Source organism: Myotis myotis, unplaced genomic scaffold, assembly GCF_014108235.1.
Source record: "Myotis myotis isolate mMyoMyo1 unplaced genomic scaffold, mMyoMyo1.p scaffold_m19_p_2, whole genome shotgun sequence".
NCBI classification, from domain to species: domain Eukaryota; kingdom Metazoa; phylum Chordata; class Mammalia; order Chiroptera; family Vespertilionidae; genus Myotis; species Myotis myotis.
In genome coordinates, this window is record NW_023416324.1 from 121022833 (window position 1) to 121046468 (window position 23636).

Consider the following 23636-nt stretch of genomic DNA (forward strand, 5'->3'; position numbering starts at 1 on the left):
CACCCCTCCGCCACCACTGGTTGCCGCTGCCCCCCCACCCCATCATAGTCCCCTCTGTCTGCCTGCTGGCATGTGTGTGCCTTGGCTGGCCTGGTGCCGCCTGCTTACCGGCTCCACTCCCTGCTGACCAGTCATTCCGTTGTTTGGTCAATTTGCATATGACAGTAGGTCCTCCGGTTACGTCAGAGTTCTGTTCCTACAGTGTGATGTAATGTGATTTTCGCTGTAAGTCGGAACCCACCCACGTCACTCACACGGAGCACATACATACACAGCAGTAATGAAGTGAAACAGTAAAAAAAAAATAAAATAAAATAAAATAAAAGAAAGATAACAATTTCTGACCTTTACTTGTGGTAAATAAATAAAAAAACATAAAGCACATATGTACATACGTTGAAATGAAGGAACTTTTTTTTAAAATAAATGGGAGTTGGCAATGTAACCACAAAACGACGTACGTTGAGTCCTATGTAACTCGAGGACTGTCTGTACTCTTTTATTATATAGGATTGCATTAGTGTAGTACAGTTGGTACAATTGATGAACCAATATTGATGGATTATTATTGACTAAATCCCATGTATTATGTTATACTTTGCTCTTTGTATTGTACATCCTATGGGTTTTGGCAAATGTATAATGACACGTATCCTCTAGTACAGGATTATACAGAAGAGTTTCACTGACCATAACATCTCTTGTGCTCTATCCGTTCACTACCCAGGCCCCGCCCCTAAACCCCTGGCAACCACTGATCTTTTTTACTATTTCCACAGTTTTCCCTTTTTCATAATGTCATATAATTGCATTATGTTTTGAGGTTTTGCTTAAGGTTGAAAATATGGATTCTGGAAATGATCCATGTTCTCTCCAATACCACCCAGATATACAGATTTAACTTCAAGAGGTTGGGATAGCAGGACTCATTCTACACTGCAACTACTGAAGGGTGTGTGGAGAAACATCCATTTTATTAGGACATTTTAAACTTAAATAGGTATGTTTTGAAAATGGGTTCATATAATTAACTCCATTAATATTTTTCTTCCTGATGTAGGCAGTTACCAGTGTTATATCATATACTCCCAGATGTTCACATGTACACATGCACCAATCATTTATCCTCAAATAAAGATCAAAATTAATTTTACTGAACAGTTTGCCTACAACTAGAAAGCAGCTTATGGACTATAAAAATATGTGTGATTACATAATCATTGTTTATGAAATATTTCTTTGCCCAATATTAATAATTTGAACCTATGCAATACTAGTTCTTCCAGATAAATACTGCCACATGATTAAACTTTATTTATATTCTAACACAATATCATGATTTCTAATGTTTTGCTTACATGTCTAACTCATCCAAAACTGTGAGTTCCTCAATGCAAATACATGGCCTATTACTGTATGTACATTAATCAAAAAAAGGCAATTTGTAGTGTGAATGTACACATAGATAAATTAATGAATAAATGAAAGAATAAATTAGACTTTAGCTCATAAATTGATTTGGGATATTCAATTATTTGAAAAGTATTTTTCAAGACTACACATTGCCTTGAATTTATGTGTACATACATGAATTGATACATGTCTATATGTTTTTACACACACACATACAATATGAATTCCTAATATGTACCATGCATTGGACTTATGGGCAAGTTTATTACCTCACTTTACATGTAAGAGAATAGAAACTTACTCTAAGTCACCTAGTGAAAAAGTGACTTACAAACTATGATTTCATATTTTCAAGGTCCATAAAATTTTATTACAGAACTAGGGGTCCAGTGCATGAATTCATGCACCTTGAAAGGAACCGTGGGCCGTGAGGCTGCAGTGGGCACAGGGGCGGGTCTAGACCCATCCTCCGTGCTTCCACCTGGACCCTCCAACTGTGGCCCCCAATACCCTGCTTGCCGACAACCCTGCTCCCACCATCACCACTTCCACATGCTGAGGGCACCGGCCCCACTCACACTGCTGATGGCATGGAGCAATTGGGGCCAGTGCCAGCAGTGGGTATGAGCAGTGACTGCTGCCCCAATCGCCTCCCAGGAGCAGGGGGAGGTGAAGCCCTGAGGGGCAATCAGTGTTGGCAGCTGCCGCTCGCAGCCACTGAGGGCACTGAGCGATCAGGACTAGCACCAGCACTGGCAGCAGGTGCAAGTGCCAGCTCTGGCTATGGCAGCGGGTGCAAGTGGGGCTGGCGCCAGCAGCAGGTGCGAGTGAGTGCCATGCAGGACTGCGGTGCATGGGAGCAAAGAATTTTCAGTAACCACCAGAGGCTCACTCTAATGACAGCGGCTGGTGCCCCGCCTAGTCTGGTGCCCCCACTCACCTGCTCTACCATCCCGCCGTGGCCAATGCCCACCACATTCTGCATGCACCCCCTGGTGGTCAGCACACGTCATAATGACTAGTTGATCTGTTGTTCCGCCATTTGGTCTATTTGCATATTAGGGTTTTATATATGTAGATGACTGAGTACAGAAAGCTTTATATTCTCCACTAATATGATGTAATGATAAAATAAACTCTCCCCAGATCCTATCATTAATAATTTTATTTAAGGAGGCAGGAGATCAAAAAACAATACTTTGAATACAAGTGTCATAAAAATGCTCTGTCTGCATAATTAATAGACACAGACAGCAGTGAGGTGATGGACAGAGGGAAAGGGGGACAGGGCCCCAGTTGAGGTGGGAAAAAGGGGGGTATATAGGAGCATTTATTTGTAATAGTGTCAACAATAAAAATAAAGTAAAAAAATGATGTAGGTGCTGTGAATATGATAAATTTAAAATAAACATAAAATCTATATGTCAAAAATAAAGCAGAGGGAATCCTAACTTTAGAGAGATTTAAAGTCTAAAAATTATTTTAGTATAAAGAAATGTGTATGTAGTTTAGAATGAAAAGCAAACTGTCAACATAAAAAGTGTCCAAACCTGTAAAGAATTTTCACGAGTTTCTTTGAGCCAAATTGATGACATATGCCAGAGAACATGATCTCAAATGTTCCTCAGGGGTAAGAATTTTACAACTTCTTTATGCATTTGATATTAAGGAGGGGACTAAGGAAGATTGTAGAAAGCAAAGCAAAGATTGAATTACAGAAGAGATAAGAATCTGTGTTTCCTTGCTAGTTAATACCCCTTTTGAGGGGTGTTACTTCTGGTATTTCAGAAGTGTGTTAACCTAGATGCACAAGAATAATGGACAGTGATGGCTTAACAACTGCCCCTAAAGAAGTTATAGATCTGGGGCATGAGTACCCACCATGTCCTGTTCAGTTAGGAATTTATAATCAGATCACCTTGTAAGGTTACTTTCCATAGAACCCATTTTTGGGTTTCACAAATCTTAAAATAATAATTTCTTCATAGAGACAATAAAGACATCACAAAGACAACTGAGATACCAAAGGCATAATTAATATTTATGAGGAAAATGCTGAGTCAAGAACATTGTAATAGTTATTGGGGAGAAGAAAGACATTCAATATTTAAGTATTTTTGCATCCAAGTGATATCTGGAATTTATTTTTGATTAAGGATGAACTGAGCTGTATCACTGTTTGGACCATACACTATTAGTTGAGTATCTACTATGTACCAGGATCTCTACTATGTACTGGTATATAGCAGTGAGGTAACAATAAATGTCTTTATCCTAGGAGATTTTAGACTTTATTATTAAAGTTATTCATTAAATAAGTGACTGCACAAGCTTGTGATGACTATTTTAATATGGAAATATACACAGAAAATACAGCATTATGGAAAATAAAAGTAAATTAATATCTGGGGGGACCATGATGACAAAAGTTACTCTTTATTCTTTGTCTAAATTGGACACCCAGAATGCCCACTTTAAGGTTCAGGGACCATCCTGGAAAAGGTGGGTGTGTGATATTATAAGAGCTGTATAAAAGAGGTACAATGGGCAGACAAATGTGACTCCATCTTAAAACCAATCCTTCTTAATTGAACCTGGATTCAGTTGCCCTATTTCACTCAGGATTGAGGGATGAGCAACAAAAAATGGGAGTGAGGGATGGGGATTGTAACAGAGCAAAGTGCTTGGCCTCTTTGACTCCAAGCCTGCTTTGTTTAATAGCTTCTGCTTCGTTTTACATATAGACATGCTAATCATTAAAGGGGTTCTGCTTGTGGCTTGAGTTTTTAAAAAACAGCCCCTTACCAGAAAGTGACTCTACCAAGGAGATAAGGGAAGTATGCACTGTTTTTCAAAGACTTTCAGAAGCCAGTGACTGGACTCACATCAACTAGGGTTAACTAAATGCAATTTCCCTTGTACTCCTGATGGCACCCAAATGTTTATTGTCCTCAATAACCTCTTGGCCCTCTAATTTCCCATTCCTTTGACATAAAAGAAGCCTGAACTCTGTACTTTCTTAAGATGAATTTCAGGCACTAGTAGGTCTAATGTGTTTTGGGTTGACATCTTCTTGATCAGTATATTTACATTATGGAATAGTATGCAATTATAAAAAAAAACAAGGATAACAAGGATCTCTTACCCTTTGAGACAGCACGGAGGGACCTGGAGAGTATTATGCTAAGGGAAATAAGGCAATCAGAGAAAAAAAAAGTATCACATGATTTTACTCACATGTGGAATCAAATGAACAAAATAAACTGGTGAACAAATTAGATCCAGAGACATAGAAGCATGGAACAGATTGAGGAATCTCAGAGGGAAGGTGTGTGTGTGTGTGGGGGGGGAGGATAGAGGGAGTAAAAGGAGAGAGGGGGATGAGATTAATCAGTAAATTTGTACGCATATATGCATAACCCATGGAAACAGGTAACAGAGTGGTGATGGCTTGGGAGGGGTGGGTGCAGGATGGAAGGGGTCAAAAAAAGAGGGGACATCTGTAATACTTTCAACAATAAAGATAAGTTTAAAAAAATCTTTCCTTATTAAAAAAAATGTGAGGGAAATATAGTCTAGGAATTAGGAAAAATCACTCAGTGGAATGAATATTTAAGCTGCCACTTGTAAGATCTTCCATGAGTCACATGTTATTAACTATAACACTAAAATAACTAGACTTATGATTCCACAGGCCTGGTCTTCATTTCTATCAAAACCTAAAGTTAGCTATGACATCAGTGTGGTGTCAGTTTAGTTAACTTCTAAGCAGCAAAATTTGTTCAAGGCAAAAACCATGAAGTAGAGAATTTCAGAATGCTGCCATCTTTCTCCTTCTTTTCTCCCCAGCCTGTGTTTGTTCTTCCCTGAGTAAACTCTGAAGACCACATTTTCTTTTCCATATCAAAGATGCATTGTTAGCTCTGAGCTATAGAATCTCTCTCTTAAGTGAGATCCAGTGAAACTGACTGCTTTGTTTGTGTCCATGTATAAAGCAGGAAAAATAAATCTTTCCTCTTGTTCTATCTCCATTATATTCATGGATATGCTGTACCTGTCTATCTACCTGTGCCTGCCTATCATCTATCTATCATCTATCTGTCTATCTATCTATCTATCTATCTATCTATCTATCTATCTATCTATCTATTATCTATCTATCTATCTATCTATCTATCTATCTATCTATCTATCATCTATCTATCATCTATCTATCATCATCTACAACTCATTTTTACTTATCTACCTAGTTACCTATTGAGGGGATGAGGAGACTAGTGCAAAGGTTGTAGATGGACTCAATAGGAAAGGAAAGTGATAAGGCAAGTCAATGGGCCATGTATTGCTGAAATGTGGAGCCTGACTCTCTTGTTTCTCACAGATATGCAGGTATATCTGGTCTTTTTACCATACTATCTTATGATATGTGGGTTTTTTTCCAAGATCACATAATATAATTTTTATTGTCTACTATATCGCTTACCAAGGCAAGGCAGTGTTAGAGTTTGGATAAGACTCTAAATAAATGTAAATGATTGCCCTTTTGATTCATTTCACTTTAATTCTCAGGAAACAGCCCCCTGTATATTCAACAATTTTATAAATAGTCTATGTTAATCAATAACTCAATCCTCTTTTTGAATGAAATGAAGTGGCAGTGTTGGTAGAACTAACACTATCTGTGGTATCAATGTAAAGAGATCATGCTAAGGTAAGCTAGGTGAAGGCAAACCTGGTTATCCTAAGGTAGGAGATATGATTGAAGCACTGTCCCACATACCAAACCATTGAGCCTTGTAAGTTCTTGGCTGTTTCAAACACACTGTTTCAGACATAAGATTTTTGTCATTTGCCTCTACCAATAATATTCTTCAGTAAAACTGTGTTCATTTTCATATGATCAGCAGTGCTCATCACTAATCCATATATCCTGAGACTCAATAAATTATTGATTTTATTATTATAGCAGTCGTTTTGTACTAATCTCTGCCATCACTATTATTTCTTTGTATTTTAGATGATTGAAAGTTTTGTTGGTACCTCTTCAGCAATAGGAAATTTTCATCGCAAGCACTTTATACATTGATAAAGCTTCCTAAAAATCATTGTTGATCCATCATAAGAGCAAAACCCTTAGAAAGTAGAGAAGATGGACTTTCTATAGTGCAGTAGTTATTTGAAATATGGTAAGATAATAATTACTTTTTCTTAGACACTTACACCATTTTACTACAAGAATTTAAATCTTATATAATGAGATAAAAATTATTATCCTCTAAATCATTTATAAAAAATACCCTATGTAAATACAGCCTTTGAATGTATATGGGCTATGAAAAGTAATTTATTATTCATTTTTCTTGCAATTCTACTATATGAAAACAAAGATTATGTTAGAGAAGATTTTTAAAAAAGAACAAATATGAAGAAAATAGTAAAAACAAATTAAGTTTGACAATGCTGCTATATGAGCTTTGGATTCACGCATGTCTTTCATTTTATATCATCAATATTATGTGGACTCAACATATAAACTTTAGCTCATCTTTACTGAGTGATGTTAAATTTAATTAACCTATCAAGAAATAACTGCTGTTATTTCTTGTTTTATAATTTGTTTTTATATTGAGCTTGGTTAGAGGAAAAGACAGATGGACTACATAAAGAGAGTAGTGTTAAAAATAAGTGGAAAGAACAAAGAAAGGAGAGAAAGGAAGAAAGAAAGATAGAGAGAAAAGGAAGAAATGGAATGAAAGAAAGAAAGAAAGAAAGAGAAAAGAAAAGAAAAAAGAAAAGAAAAGAAAGAAAAGAAAAGAAAAGAAAAAAGAAAAGAAAAGAAATGAGAAGGGAAGGAGGGAGGGAGGAAGGGAAAGAGGAAGGAAGGAAGGAAGGAAGGAAGGAAGGAAGGAAGGAAGGAAGGAAGGAAGGAAGGAAGGAAGGAAGGAAACCATCTGAACCATGCTCTCAGATATTTAAAATATTGTCAGTTAGTCTAAGGATGGACTAGGAAAGTGTTGAGCCATACAATTAAATGGGTGTTGAAGCTCTACAATGCTCTACAGTCTTGACCAAAGTGAGTGATCAACAGTCCAGGCTAGAAAATACTTAAGGAGCCAGAGCTAGGCCCTCTTCTATGGGGGTAGAGTTACACCATAAGTTAAGAATTTACCTATTAACATCTAGGCAATTCTCTGCTGAATCAAATTTACATTTCTGATGTTCTAGTCTTGATAAGTCATCCAGGATACTAGAAAAATAATAAAGTTGATACTTATCAAATTTTAGAACATATGTGTGGATGATATTGCTTTGGGAATCCAGAAAACAAAAAGTTATTTTTATTTTTTTTTGTAGTATCATGGAGTATTGGGTTATAAATTAGTTGTTATTAGAAATTTAAGGTCTGGATTAGTAGACATATTAACAAAAATATTTGAATACTATTTTAAAGTCCTTTTCAAGTGCCTTCAGAATGGAATAGTGGGAAAAAACTAAACTTTGAAGAGATATAAATATATTCAAATATTAAATGTCACTTAATTTGGGGATTCATTAATTAATATATTTAATCTTCATTTTTCCCATCAGCAAAATTTAAGTCATATTTTCTTCTTAGGGTTGCTTTGTGAATTGAATAAGTAGTATTTACACCACTTGTGAAGCACAATGCGGGGCTCAAAGCATAGTAGGTAGTAAAGAATGGTGATTGATTGCTGCTGCTGATGATGATCAATGACAATGAAGAAGAAAACGATAATAATAGAAATGACAAAGACTGATTTAACTAACTGACAAAGTTGATTTAACTAATTCTCCTAGACAATGTTTTACTTTTCACTTAGTACCTTTCTAATGAACCAGAAATTTGTCCTGTAGTACCTTAAAATATCAGTAATCACGTGATTATGTAGAACAGAAAATATATAAATTTAAAATGATAATTTGGTAATATATAATTAAACTGTCTTTGAACAATCTTGGTGACATTTAATAATTTTCAAGATATACTTAAACCACTTGACATAAATACTCAATAATACCTTCAAAAAAAGATCTTCATTTTCTCCCATCTTTTAATCTTTTTAAGTCTTTGAAGAAATGTGATCTCTATTGCATTAAGTTATCTGCAAGCCAGGTTTGTTGTACTGTAAAAATAAGCTTCCCTGAGGAAACACTACGGATCCTATGTCTTGATATTTAATAGATTACTTCCCGAAAGGCTGGCATGAGTGTAAAAGAAATTAATGCCTCCCTTTTAAATAACTTAGGAGGCTTTTTTTTCTAATGTGCAATGTAGGAAATAAGTCAGATCTTTTTCAGTCTTTGAAAATAAGACAGAAAAGCTACTTTAATTATTTTTATTTTGTTATTTTTAGTAGAATTTTTGTAGATATGTAGGATTCTTACATTACTGAAACATCTCAAATATCCTGAACTGAAGGGACTTCAGAAGGTGGGAGGGTTTTAAAAGTACCCCTTAGTACTATGTTATACTTGCAATTATAAAAAAAGACATTCTTCACTTTACATTTTAGTAACGTGAAAACTGGTTATATGGCATCTACACCTTTCTTCCCTCATAAACACACATCAATCATCTGTGACATATGAAACTACACTATATTGGTATAAATATTATACAACTACATTAAGTTATATGTGTGAATGGGTGTGTGTTTTTCCTTCCCATGGCACTCTCTGGAATAATCAATTAAATTACATTTCTTTCTTTTGATAAGATTATTCAATAGTTTTGTTATAAAAATAATAATTATAAAATAATTTACATGGTAGCCAAAGGATATTGTTTTAGATTTGAGATGATAAAAGTTAATCTTGCCCTGACCGGTTTGGCTCAGTGGATAGAGCGTCCACCTGCGGACCGAAGGGTCCCAGGTTCGATTCCGATCAAGGGCATGTACCTTGGTTGTGGGCCCATCCCCAGTGGGGAGTGTGCAGGAGGCAGCTGATCGATGTTTCTCTCTCATCGATGTTTCTAACTCTCTATCCCTCTCCCTTCCTCTCTGTAAAAAATCCAATAAAATATATATTTTTTAAAAAAAGTTAATCTTGATGATATTTTAAAAATATTATTGAATTCCTTCTAAAAAAAAATTTGGACCATACTTTGATACTACAGATTAGAAAATAACATCCTTTATTATTAAGATAATTACCAAAAGGACACAAAGTTATTTATGTTTGAAAACCTGAAAAATAACCTAAGGTCAGTCAAATGTACAGATTTTTTCAAGATGCATTTTCTTGCCTTCCAGTCCCGCTGCATGGTGACTGTATGGCTGTGAGGGGCCACGCCCCTGGCCAACTGGCATGGTGCTGGGCGCCGGGGGCCTCGCCTGTTTCAAGATGCCCAGGGTAAAGGCAGCAGTAATGCTGATGTTGGTGAGCAAACAGGCTGGATGATGGTCTGAAAGGGTCCTGGATGTCAGCCATTGTCTCTGACTCCGCTCTGAGGGTGTCTGTGAGGCACAGACTGCTCCTTTAAGAGGTTGCAGAACTTAAAGCTAAGGTACCTTGTGCATGCAAAGTGCATTTTCCTAACCCCAACAAGCTTCATTGCTTTCAGCTAACTATAATCCCAGATGTGGGTTACTACGGGGGTAGGGGGCTGGGCAATTTCAGTTTGAAACGGAATTTCCTGATGCATATAACCTAGTGCCGCCCAAAGTGAGATGCTTGACCAGTATCTGGCACCCCGGCATCACCGAGAAGGGCAGGATATGTCTGAGTGCACTGAGAGAGCATGCCACCCAGGACACTGACTGGGATCCCACGAGTTTGGGGATTAAACTCTTTGTTTACTGATCTTCTGAACTTCAATGACCCACTGAATATCGAGGCCGCAGAGCATCCTGAGGGACAAGGAGGACTTCTGGAACAAAGTGGAAGGCTACAATAAGTGGTACCCCAGATGATAAGAGGGGAGCCTGCAGCGAGGACTCTGCTAGAGTGTCCTCTCCAGCTCTCTGGGGCCCTCCATCCCAGTCCTCACATCCCGCAGACCCACTGAATCTGCTGGGTTCTGTGACATGTCCTACGGAGGAACCTCTTCACCACTGCCCATTGTAGACGGAGTTCCACATAAATACAGCAAGAAGATGCGTTTGGGCTCTAAAGAGTTGTCTGCTTACCTTAACATGTTTACTTTGTGAACACAGCTGTACTCTGTAGGCTGAGGAATGCTTTAGAAGTTGCAATGAACTCAGAATCGCAGCTTGCTTCTTACCTTCCCCCAAATCACGTTCCTGCACAGCAATGCCAATGACTTGTCTGGGGCTGGCAGGTGGGCGGCTCCAGCCCCCTGCAAACTGTGATTGGACCTGCAGTCTCTTATCTCCTCCCAGGAAGGTAGGCCATGCCTGTGTCTGAGGCTTCCCAGGATGCAGTCATTCACTGTAGATCTCTTACTGAAATGCGTATTTTATTTAATGTAAGTATATTTTGGGACAGATTTGTAATTTGTACAATTTAATGCTTTAATTATTTTTTTATTCTCAAAAAAGGTACATTTTATTCAATAAACATTTGGTATACTTAATACATTTAAAAATTATTTATAAACTAGTGGCCTACTGCACGAAATTCAAGCGGGGGGCTGGGAGGATGGGGTTCCCTCAGCCCCTCACCAGAGCACTAATTTCATGCACCGGGCCTCTAGTTGGGTAATATGATGATAAATAAAAACGTGTCATTAAGGAATTCAAAAGATAATCTGAGAGCTAGCTGGCATGGCTCAGTGGTTGAGCATGGACCTATGAACCAGTAGGCATGGTTAGATTCCCAGTCAGGGCACATGCCTAGATTGTGGGCTTGATCCCCAGTGTGGGGCATGCAGGAGGCAGCCAATCAATGATTCTCTCTCATCATTGTTTCTATCTCTCTCTCCTTCTCCCTTCCTCTTTGAAATCAGTAAAAATATATATTTTTTAGAATATAGTATGAGAGACTGTCAATCAGCAGACTATTACAATACTAAATTAGGCAATATAAAACATACAATGGAGGAATTTTGGAAGAGACAAATACATCTTCAGTAGAGGTCTGAGAAAGAGAACATTTTTCAAATGAAGGTCTGAGAAAGAGAACATTTTCTAAGATGCGTACTTAAAGGCGATATATAAGTTAATAAGGTGAAAGAACAATGTTGGGAAGAAGAGACAAGGTGATGAGGGAAGTAACATGCTTGTAGATCCAGAGTAAAGAGAAAGGGATCAGTGAAAGGACATTGGAATTGGAATTATGTTAAAAGTAAGTGAATATTGAGATCTTGCTCCCTGGTATCTGCCATCAATTTAGCTCAAGTAAATTTTGAGATTTTGTTAAAATTCTCAAAAAAAGTGAATGTTTAAGTAAGTGTCATTTAATAACATCCTTGAAAGTCTGTCTTGAAAATGATGTAGAACCTCTGAAGGATTGCAAGAAGAAAGTAAGGACCAGACTTCTGTTTTGGAAAAGTCACCGGTAATAAACAGTGAGCATTCATATGCGTCATGACTGTTAACAGTATTTATTTATATTTTTAAATATATTTATTGATTTTTTACAGAGAGGAAGGGAGAGGGATAGAGAGTAAAAATCATCAATGAGAGAGAAACATCGATCAGCTGCCTCCTGCACATTCCCCACTGGGTTGTGCCCGCAACCAAAGTACATGCCCTTGACCGGAATTGAACCTCGGACCCTTGAGTCTGCAGGCTGACGCTCTATCTACTGAGCCAAATCAGCTAGGGCACTGTTAACAGTATTTAGATTCATTGTTGGAAGTACATGTTGCATATTGAATGTTTTGGAAAAAAATATATATTACCTTGAATTGTAGTGTTTTCTATGCCCTGGTAAAATATAAACTTCCTGAGATGGAGGCCATAATTTGATTCCACACAGAGTATTTTATATAATAAGATATGAAGACCCAGACTTTGAACTGAGAGCTTCAACCTTGTTTGGGGATGTTAGGATGCCTGCCAGATTATGTGGAATGCAGTCTTAATAGGAAATTATCTCATGTGCATGTTGCTGTTCTTTCCCTTCAACAACACTCAGTTTCACTGACTTCTGTTTTAACCTTTAAAAAAAAAAACTAGACTAAACAAACATTAATTATAGTCATCTCAGTAAGATAAGAAGATGAATTGAGTTTTCTGCTTCTACAAAACAGTATCTCAGTGGTAAAGTATTTTTCCCCCGGTCTCTTGTAAAGGAGATTATTTTGTAGAAGTCCAATGCTACCAAGAAATTGGTAGTGTTTATTGCTTGTCTCTAATGGAAATTACATTTTATGGGGAATTGAGATTGATTACCCTTATCTTGACAAGTGAAGATTGAGGGCATATACTATGGAATAGTGAACAGTCTCAAAAGCAAAGGGGAAATATTTAACACCTTAGTTACTAGGTTTTTAAGACTAGGATTATAGAGAGGGTTTATTTGATAAAAACACTTCTAATTTTATAAATAACCTTATTTAAGACCTATATAGTGAATTATTATACTTTTACCGATGTGTTTTCCTAAAGCAAAAAAAAAAAAAGTCCCACTTTATTGATTGAAACAAAGTCTGGTTTGGACTCAAAAAAGGAAAGACTCATGGACACAGACAACAGTAGAGTGATTTCCAGAGGGGAGGGGGGAACTAGAAGAGAGTAAAGGGGGCATAAATGGTGATGGAAGGAGACCTGTCTTGGGGTGGTAAACACATAATACAATATACAGATGACATATTATAGAATTGTATGCTTGAAACCTGCATAATCTTATTAACCAATGTCACCCAATAAATTCAATTAAAATAAATTAAATAAAAAGGAAAGAATTAGGACAAATATGGGTTGAAATTAAATTGTAGTTATTATGAGAAACTTAACCATATATGTTTCTGACTCAGATATAGGAAAGTAATAAGGAATTTAAAATGATACTAGTATCTGTAAAATATATTTCTCAACTCTCACCCTTACCCTATGCTCCCAGAAATTAAAAAAAATACATTTTAATAATATAAAATATTATTTTAACCTTATAATTTGTATGAAATATAAATTTAGTCATGTCTATAAAACCATCAGTGCACATATTGAACTACATGAGTCCTCTGTATTATGTTCATTGGCTTAATGCCAGTGACTTAAAAAAAAAGGTTAAAAATAATCAAGACTCAGTCATAAGATAAATAATTTCAGGGTATGTAATGTACAGCATGGTGACTATAAATAGCAATACCATGCTGTATATTTGAAATTTTATAAGAGAGCATATCTTAAAAGTTCTCATCACAAGAAAAAAAACCCAGAAAGGTGATAGATGTTAACTAAACTTATTGAAGTAATATTAATAATTTCAAAATCCTGTATAATAAAAGCTTAATATGCAAACTGTCCCCTTGACTGGGAGTTGGACCGCTTGCTCTGACATGCGCTGACGACCAGGGGGTGGTGCAGAACATGGCGGGCATCAGTGATGTGGCACTGGCAGGGAGCAGCAGTGGAGGCGCTGGCTGCCCTGATGGGCCCTGATGAGAGCAGGACCATGGTGGGATGGTGGAGCAGATGAATGGGTGGCACCAGGCCAAGGCAGGTGGGAAAAGGGGCCCGATCACCCCGCTGATCACCCTGCAGATGATGACCACCGGTGGCAGTGGCAAGTGGGGCCACCACCCGGCTCTCAGGCTCTGAGGGAGCCAGACAGGGGGCGGCCCTGATTGATTGCCCCACAGGCTGGATGTTGGAGCAGGTGAGGGGATGGCGTCAGGCCACCCCACAGGGCATCCCAAGGGACCACACCTGTGCATGAATTCATGCACTGGGCCTCTAGTAGATACATATATAAAATCATTACGTTGTACTCACTAAGCTAATATAATATTATATATCAATTATATCTGGATTTAAAATAAATAACTAAGACCTGAGCATTCTTATTTCTTAGAAGCCAAATTTAAAAAATATATGAGATTATATAAATATGTATTTATAGTACAACTGTTGAACCTCATTATATTGTTTAATTGTTTTAATATCAATACACCTAGGGATTAAGTTTAGTACTGAATTTTGGGGAATATGAATTGAGATAATTTTGAATGGACTGGTTATAGATTTTATGATCTAGAGGCACAGGTAAAAGCTCACCTTTCAGAAGATATTTTCATTCTGTTACTTGAAATTTCACTATTCAAGAAACATTTCTCTCATTCTAAAAAATGTTTGCACCGAGACCATAAATATCCTCAGAGGAAGAAACTTATCATTTTATAATCATTAATAACTTTACTGTTATTTGGCTATCAACTTGCATTCCAGCTGAGGAGTAGCATCTAGTGCATAGCACATTATGACAGTAGTCTGGAAGCATGAAACATTGACCAAAGAGGGTTGCCCTGGTTAGGCACTATGCATACAAATGTAACAAGGAAGCTTCACCCACCCAGGCGGGATTAAAACAAGGGTCATGAGGTGGGTTGGGAGAGCTGGAGCAGCATAGAAGAGGACAGTGATTACCTGGGCTTATTTCATGATTTGCCTAAGGCAGGATTTGACCTCAAGTAGCAATAAGTATGTTCCCATCTTTGTTGTACTAGAAGTAATCTATAACAGTCAGTTAATTTGCTTTACCTGCTAAATAAGACTGGTTCCTTACTTATCATTGTAAATACAATACTTGAATGTATAACACATAGGGTCATAGAGAAAACTGAACCTGTGGGAAATCATTTAGCTTAATAGCATTTTATCTGAAAGATCAATGTACAAATCTCTTTGAATTTAAATTATTGACCATCTTTATGTTATTAAATATTTATACATTGTCTGAAGGGGAAGGTTTACTGACTATTTATACAATTCAAACTAAAGATAATTTTATTATACAATATGATATGCATTTGATTCTAAAAACAACTTTGAAATAGAAGAAAATATATATTTTTACTATTTTACTATGCAATGGAAGTTTGAAATTTCCTTTATTTAGAAGTGTATTATTGGATAATATATTAGCTAATATAATTGTTTATGTTGAAAAGGAACAAAAATGTATGCTATCCTTCACAGAACTTCAGAGAAAATTTGTCACAACGCTATTTTTTAATTGCAGTTTAAAAACAACTTTAAGTTTTAATGTCGATGACATAGTTTTAATAGATCAGCATACTTTGTGGGTATTGTATTTGTACACTGTGGTTGGAAACAGCAAAAATAGATTTTAAAAGCATTACATAGTACTTTTTAAGTTAATTTAGTATAAATGTTATTTTAAATTTCACATTCCATAGAATGTACTCAATAAATATTTATTGAATGACAGTATACATGCATGATTGCTAACTAAAATATTTTCAGATGAAATATCAATACTAAATAGTAGCATTGGAGCACTAAAATTACCATTATGTGACAGAAAGGCAGTATGTGACTTCACCATGATTGTCAGATTTTATGGGATTAGATATTTAATCCTTTATTTGAGTTACCAGCTCAGAGCCCAATTATTCCTTACTTTCATTTATGAATCTGAATAGTGTAGTACTGACCCTGTAGCTACTGCATATTGGACTTTATTCAGCGCCACTGCTTATGATTTGAGGCTTTGAGGATTAAGTATATCCTCCTCAGTATGCCCTTTCCTTTACTTTGTGAATGCAGCAGCCCCTTTGACCTTCTCTTACTGATCAGGGGACACAGTTGTAAGTTGCAGATTGAGAGCAATTTTTTATTTCTTTGATGTTTCAAAGCAGTTGAATAATTTCATGCTGAGCATAAAGTAACTGGAGGTAAAGGATAGTTTAAGATATGTGAACTAAAAGGTGTGAGTGGATCACAAATATGGTTTCTCATTAATAATGTATGTTGTCACCCCTATTTACAGCAATACTATCCTAAGAAATTTTGTCAGCTAAAAGATTCTTGGAATTTTAAATAGAAATCCCAAATAAGACTTGTAAATAAAAATTACATGTTATACTATGAATCACTACACATCAATGTTATCAAATATGATGGTTAGTCTTTTTTATGTAGAAATGTACATTAAAATTAAACAAGAAAAGGCAGTGTATAAATGGAATTTTCAGCAAGAGAGAGATTCCAGTTCTGCTTCTTTGGGTTAGTTTGGAAGGTTATTTAATCTTTAAACTTCAATGTCTTCTGTATCATGATTTCAATCATATCAACCACACAAGTTGTTAAAAAGGGTGAATATCACAGTATCCATAAAGTGCTGCATAGTGCCTGGCACATAGTTGGTGCTCATTGAATGACTACTCTCTCACTCTTCCCTTTTTAAATCTGTACCCAGTGATCCAAACATTTTCAATATCATAAATCTATCTTTAGAGGTGTCATTTTACAATGTTTTTCATTCTTTAGTTGGTAGAGAGAGCATTTACACTAAAATTAAAGTGAATATAAGTGTTTTTTTGACCATGGTTTCCAAGGACTCTCCAAACAAGGACCGGAACATTTGCCACATCTGCTGCAATAGATTCAAGAGCTATTATTTTAAGAGGGTTGTGAGAGACTGATCCTCAAAGCTCAAACTCCACAGTTCTTGCTTCCTTCTATTTTTGCATCCTTTCCCAAAGCTTGGGAACTATATTTATTTACTGCTGCAATCTTCTAAGAAACCTTATCTAAATTCACTCCATGCAGTTGCTTTCTCTGAATAAATTTTACTGAGTAAGTGCTCCTTTTCTCTGAATTGCATTAGTAATTATGTTAACATTTTCAAATAAAATATCATATATTTGAACTCTAAAATTTGAGTTTTGCTAATTTTGATAAAGGTTGGAATGGTGTTTACTTTATTTCACATATTAAGAAAGAGTTTGTTAAATAAATTAAGAATGTAAGATTATTTTGTGGTGGTGATATTTGAATCAAAAGAAAATATGTTTCAAATACCTTTAAATGTTATAGAATCAGTTTGAAAATGAATGCATGCTAATTAGACACATGTAATTTAAACAAATTTATTAGACATTTTTTGTGTTTAATAGTCTGGAGTATAAGTAACTGGAAAAAACATGGCTGTGTTCTTTACAACAATCTTTGATTTAAACATTTCATTAATATTGAGAATGTGTATTCAAATTGTTTCCTATTGGTATATTTCAGTGTATTAGTTTCTATTCAACTGGAAATTTTTTGTTTAATGGTACAATTTTTTTCCTTGTAAATATTTTGGTATTTTATAAAGTATGCATTATGTACCTTTAAAAAAAATCCTGGGAACTTTTTAAGTAGAAAACTTGTCTTCCTCCTCTGACATCCCATTTCTGTTCTAGTCTCAAGGTCTCAGTACATAGTCTCAAATATTGCTAAAAACGCAATATATAAAAGCATTTCCAAATATTTTTACACATTTATTAGCAGTTAAATAAAATAAAAATTATCTCAATGCGTTTTCACATTTTCTAACAATGCTTTTAAGTGGATTTGTCCGTATAGATAGTGATATTATCTTTGGAAAAGTGAAAATGGTTAGAAATTGCTAAAATTTTAAAGGAAAGAGACTTCCTAACCATTCTGTTACCAGACTTTAAATGCCAGGTTCTTGAGTCTCAGTATCATAGAAATGAACACTGAACCGAGTACAAGATTAAACAGATAGAGTTTCTTTCAAGAGCTTGTGCACCAGGTAGTCAACCAGAAAAGAGAAGCCGAGCTTCCTGAGGGGTCTTGTAAGTGACTTATACAGGGGCCTTGGGTGGGTGTAGGGCTTGGGAATAAGGATGAGGTCAGTTGTTCCACCATGGTCATCTCACTACAGTTGATCCCTGGGTAGTCACAGATGTTTCAATAGTCAGTGGACCTCTCAAAAAGACTGTAAATAGTTGCACAGATAGTCTAGTTACCATTTAATTGACAAAACAATTATTTTGCCGAACACGATTTTTAAAAGGATGTTATCATTACTGATATATAGTCTTTCCTTTAAAATGAACATAGTGGGGTGCATATATCCTGTCTGATTGGTGTTTCTGGTTTCTTGGGATATATTCCTAGAAGTAGGATTCCTGGGTCAAATGGGAGTTCCATTTTTATCTTTTGAGGAAACTCCATACTGACTTTCACTGTGACTGCACCAGTCTGCATTCCCACCAGCAGTGCATGAGGGTTTTTTTTCTCCACATCCTCGCCAGCATTTGTCATTTGTTCATTTGTTGATGATAGCCATTCTGACAGGTGTGAGATGGTACCTCAATCTTGTTTTGATTTGCATCTCTTGGATGATTACTGACTTTAAGCATGTTTTCATATGTCTCTTGGCCTTCTGTATGTCCTCTTTTGAAAAGTGTCTATTTAGGTCCTTTGCCTATTTTTTTTTAGGAGGTAATTTTTAATTTTACTATTATTTTTAATATATATATATATATTTAATTCTTTATTAGTTAAGGTATTACAAATGTGTCCTCAACCCCCCATTAAACCCCCATCCCCCCCACTCATGCTCTCATCCCCCTGTTGTCCATGTCCATTGGTTTGGCTTATATGCATGCATACAAGTCCTTTGGTTGATCTCTTCCCCTTGCCCCCTCCCACCCCTACTTTCCCTCTGGGGATTAATGGTCTGATTGCTGTTTCTCTGTCTTTGGATCTGTCCCTGTTCATCAGTCTATGTTGTTCTCTATATTCCACAAATGAGTGAAATCATGAGGTATTTATCTTTCTCTGATTGGCTTATTTCACTTAGCATAATGCTCTCCAGTTCCATCCATGCTGTTGCAAAAGGCAAGAGTTCCTTCTTTTTTATCGCAGCATCGTATCCCATTGTGTAGATGTACCACAGTTTTTAAATCCACTCATCTGTTGATGGGCACTTAGGCTGTTTCCAAATCTTAGCTATGGTGAATTGAGCTGCTTTGAACATAGGGGTGCATATATCCTTTCTGATTGGTGTTTCTGGTTTCTTGGGATATATTCCTAGAAGTGGGATCAATGGGTTGAATGGAAGTTTCATTTTTAGTTTTGTGAGGAAGCTCCATACTGTTCTCCACAGTGGCTGCACCAGTCTACATTCCCACCAGCAGTGGAGAAGGGTTCCTTTTTCTCCACATCCTCTCCAACACTTGTTGTTTGTTGATTTGTTGATGATAGCCATTCTGACAGGTGTGAGATGATAACGCATTGTCGTTTTGATTTGCATCTCATATAATTAGTGACTTTGAGCATGTTTTCATAGGTCTTTCGGCCTTCTGTATGTCCTCTTTCGAAAAGTGCCTATCTAGGTCCGTTGCCCATTTTTTGATTGGATTGTTTATCTTTCTATTGTTAAGTTTCATGAGTTCCCTGTAAATGTTGGAGATTAAATACTTATCAGTGATATCATTGGCAAATATGTTCTCCCATGCAGTGGGTCTTCTTGTTGTTTTGTTGATGGTTTCCTTTGCTGTGCAAAAGCTTTTTATTTTGATGTAGTCCTATCTGTTTATTTTTGCTGTAGTTTCCATTGCCCTAGGAGCATTATCAGAGAAGAAATTCATTCTGCATATGTTTGCGATTTCACTGCCTGTGGCTTCCTCTAGTATTTTTATGGTTTCCCGTCTTATGTTTAAGTCTTTTATCCATTTTGAGTTTATTTTTGTGTATGGTGTGAGTTGGTGGTCTAGTTTCATCCTTTTGCATGTATCTGCCCAATTTTCCCAACACCATTTATTGAAGAGACTGTCTCTATTGCCCTAGGAGCTGTAGCAGTAAAGATATTGCTATGACATATGTCTGCTCTTTTGCTGCCAATGGAGTCATGAAGGATTTTTATGGTTTCCATCTTACATTTAAGTCCTTTATTCATTTTGAGTTTGTTTTTGTGTTTGGTGTAAGTTGGTGATCTAGTTTCATTTTTTTGCATGTATCTGACCAAATTTCCCAGCACCATTTATTGTAGAGACTGTCTTGACTCCATTGTATGCTCTTGCCTCCTCTGTCAAATATTAATTGAGCATAATGGCTTGGGTCAATTTCTGGGCTCTCTGTTCTGTTCCATTGGTCAATATGTCTGTTCTTGTGCCAGTACCAGGAAGTTTTGAGAACTGTGGCTTGGTGATATAGCTTGATATCTGGTATTGTGATCCCTACAACTGTTTTCTTCTTTCTCAGGATTGCTGGGGCTACTTGGGGCCTTTTTTATTCCAAATGGATTTTTGGGGACTTTGTTCTAGATGTTTGAAATATGCTGTCGGTGTTTTAATGGGGATTGCATTGAATCTATAGATTGCTTTGGGTAGTATGAACATTTTAATGATGTTGATTCTACCAATCCATGAACATGGTATGTTTTTCATTTTTTTATGTCTTCCTCTATCTCTTTTTTCAATGTCCTGTAGTTTTCTGAGTACAGGTTTTTTTTACCTCCTTAATTAAGTTTATTCCTAGGTATCTTAATTTTTTTGGTGCAATAGTAAAAAGGATTGTTTTTTTTTTTGTTTTTGTTTTTGTTTTTTAAGTTTCTCTTTCTGTGAGTTCATTATTGGTGTATAAAAAGGCCATAGATTTCTGGGTGCTAACTTTGTGTCCTGCTACCATGTGGAATTAATTTATTAGGTCTAGTTGTTTTTTGATGGGGTCGTTGGGGTTGTCTATGTATAGTATCATGTCATCTGCGAATAAGGGCAGTTTTAGTTCTTTTCCAATTTAGATGCCTTTTATTTCTTCTTCTTATCTGATCGCTATGCTAGCACTTCCAGTACTATATCGGACAGGAGTGATGAAGGTGGGAATCCCTGTCTTGTTCCCGTTCATAGGGGAAATGAGTTAATTTTTGCCCATTGAGAATGATGTTGTTTGTAGGTTTGTCATATGAGGCTTTTATTATGTTAAGGTATGATCCCTCTATTCCCACTTTGCTAAGAGTTTTTATCAAGAAAGTGTGTTGGATTTTGTCAAATGTTTTTTCTGCATCAATTGATATGATTATGTGATTTTTGTCTATCAGTTTCTTTATGTGATGTATCACATTTATTGATTTGTGGAAACTGTACCATTCTGTATCTCCTGAATAAATCCCACTTGGTCATGGTGTATGATCTTTCTAAAGTAATGCTAAATCCGATTTGCTAGAATTTTGTTGAGGATTTTAGCATCTATGTTCATCGAGGATATTGGCTTGTAGTACTCTTTTTTGTGGTGTCTTTATCTGGTTTTGGTATTAAGGCAATGCTGGCTTCATAGAAAGAGCTTGTAAGTGTGCCTTTCTCTTGAATTGTTGGTGTAGTCTGAGTAGTATAGGTTTTAATTCTTCTTTGAATGCTTGGTAGAACTCCCTTGTAAAATTGTCCAGACCAGGGCTTTTGTTTGCTGGAAGATTTTTGATGACTGCTTCAATTTCTTCAGTAGTCATCAGCCTATTCAGGTTTTTTTTTATTCTTCCTATTCTTCCTGATTGAGTTTTGGTTGCTTGTATTTTTATAAGAATATGTCCATTTCATCTAGGTTGTCCATTTGGTTGGAATAGAGTTGTTCTTAGTATTTTTTTTATAATCCTTTGTATTTCTGTGGGATCAGTTGTTACTTCACCTCTTTCATTACTGATTTTGCTTATTTGGGTCTTTTCTCTTTGCTTCTTGGTTAGCCTGGCTAGAGGTTCATCAATTTTGTTTATCCTTTCAAAGAACCAGCTCTTGGTTTTGTTGATCTTTTGTATTGTTTTTTTTTTTGTCTCTGTGTCATTTATTTCCCCTCTGATCTTTGTTCTTTCCTTCCTTCTACTTATGATCAGCTTTTCTTGTTGCTCTCTTTCTAACTCTTTGAGTTCTGGGGTTAGGTAATTTATTACCATTGTTTCTTGTTTTTTGAGGTAGGCCTATAGAGCTATGAACTTCCCTCTCAAGACTGCTTTACTGTGTCCCATAGATTTTGGATTGTTGTTTTTTCATTGTCATTTGTTGCCAAGATGCTTTTTATTTCTTCTTTGATCTCTTTGGTAAACCAATAATTGTTTATTAGCATGCTATTTAGCCTCCAGGTGTTTGATTTTTTCCATTGTTTTTATTGTAGTTGATTTTTACTTTTATGCCATTGTGATCTGATAAGATGCCTGATATGATTTCTATCTTCTTGAATTTGGAGAGACTTTGCCTGTGTCCCAATATGTGGTCTATTCTTAAAGGCACAAAATACAGCACAACAAGGCACAATGCACAAGGCACTGAACACAAATGTATTCGCAATACTAATAACCCCAAATAAAGGTGATCACCAGAGAAAAGAGAACTAGGGAATAATAAAGAAAGAAGAGCAGAAAAAGAAAAAAAGAGAAAAAAAATGAGTGCAAAAGTGAAATTGAGAAAATGAAAAAAGTAAGGGAGAAAAGAAAGAGAATGAAATAGAAGAGGGGAAAAAAACTACTTATATGGGGAGAAAACTCCAATAGAACAGCCACTAATCCCAACAAATGTTAGCAACAAATACCTAGAGATGAATGCAAACTATAAATAACAACAGATATCAAGTAAAGTGAGGGAGAACAGAAGCAAAAAATAACCAAAAACAAAACAAAAAAAAACAGAAAGAAAAAGCAAAACAATCTCACAAACAAGCATAAAAAACCCCCAATATAATCAACAATTAAGCAAACAACAACAAAAAGAGAGAAAAAAAAATTGGAGGTGAAGAAAGAGAAGAGAGAGGTGTGTGTGGAGTTAGAGCAGGGGATTGGAAATTAGATATATAAGTAGGGTGAAATTTTAACAAAATAAAGATAAAATAAAATGACACTTTTTTTTAAAAAAAAAGGTAAAATAGTAGTAGTAATAATACTGATTAAAAATAAAAAAATGTAATAATTAAAAAGGTAAAATTAAGTTAGTAACAAAAAAATTAGTTTCTTAAGTAAAAGATGAAAAAAATAAAATAAAAATGTGCAGTAGTGAAGGTCATTCACTTCCTCTACTCTTCTTTGTGGCACATCTGTTTCTTAGTCAGGACAGTATTGAAGTTCCCTGCATTCTACTGCTTCTCAGTGTTGTAGGTTGAGAGATGCAAATCAAAACATGAATGAGGTACCATCTCTCACCTGTCAGAATGGCTATCATCAACAAATGAACAAATGACAAATGCTGGCGAGGATGCAGAGAAAAAGGAACCCTTGTTCACTGCCGGTGGGAATGCAAACTGATGCAGCCACTGTGGAGAACAGTATGGAGTTTCCTCAAAAAACTAAAAATGGAACTTCCATTTGACCCACTGATCCCGCTTCTAAGAATATATCCT

General features: G+C 36.0%; 1 pseudogene; it reads left to right on the forward strand.

Moving 5' to 3' along the window:
- The first annotated feature begins 9744 nt into the window (after positions 1-9744).
- Positions 9745-10349, forward strand: LOC118675658 (annotated as a pseudogene).
- Positions 10350-23636: the final 13287 nt, after the last annotated feature.